Source organism: Orycteropus afer, unplaced genomic scaffold (assembly GCF_000298275.1).
Source record: "Orycteropus afer afer isolate SDZICR_OR568_19922 unplaced genomic scaffold, OryAfe1.0 scaffold00191, whole genome shotgun sequence".
NCBI classification, from domain to species: domain Eukaryota; kingdom Metazoa; phylum Chordata; class Mammalia; order Tubulidentata; family Orycteropodidae; genus Orycteropus; species Orycteropus afer.
Genome location: NW_006921778.1, coordinates 6,142,385 through 6,143,386, shown reverse-complemented (window position 1 = coordinate 6,143,386; position 1,002 = coordinate 6,142,385).

The following is a 1,002-nucleotide window of genomic DNA, read 5'->3' as shown; positions in this document are numbered from 1 at the left end:
CCAGGATCTCCTACATAGATCCCCCTCTGAGTGGTTGACAGTGGCTGCCAAGCACCATCTAGTTCCTCTGGTCTCATAGTTGTATGGGCTGAGGATCACATGATGTACCAGTTGTTTGGACTGTTTCCATGAAAACATTGAATTTGGTTTTGTGAGCTCTGGTGGCATAGTGCCTAAGGCATTTGACTGCTAACCAGAAGGCTGATGGTTCAAATCTGCCAGCCACTCCTCGGAAGGAAGATTGGGCAATCTACTTCCGTAGTGATATCATCTCAGAAACCCAAGGAGGGGTCGCTATGAGTCGGATCCCACTCCACGGCAGGGCGTAAAACCAAAGTGTGTTATTTCTGGATCTGTACTGGCTAACGAAGTCCTGAGTGGTATAAATGGTTAATGCCCTCAGCTGCTAACAGCAAGATTGTTGGTTTGAGCCCACCCAGGGGCATCATGGAAGAGAAGTCTGGTGATCTACTTCTGTAAAATCAGCCATTGAAAACCCTATGGAACACAGTTCTTCTCTGACACAAATGAGGTCACCATGAGTTAAAACTGACTCGATGACAACTGGTCACTGGTTAGTAAAACATTAGAGCTACCAAACCTTAAATATCCTTTAAGTAAAGAATAAATAAGCTTAAAACCTAAGAATTCTTTGAAAGAAACTATTGAATTGAAAAGCCAAAAGAAAAATATTAGTCTCTTTTATGGTCACATAATGTAGAACTTTGTGCTACTATATATAAAAAATACAGCAAAAAGAAAAATATCCAATTGTCAAGACAGTAGTGAAAAACTGCATCATAGATAGTTACTTGGAAATGTTGAGTGATTTGGCTACAAAGATCTGTAACCTGTTAATAACTGTTTAATAATTTGGAAGACCAACTCATGGGACAAATAAATCCAGTAAAGTATTTTTCATTACAACTTGATGAATGCAAAAATTTTGCTAATAATGTCAAACAGGAGCAATATAAACATACTGGTGATAGAAAAAAAAAA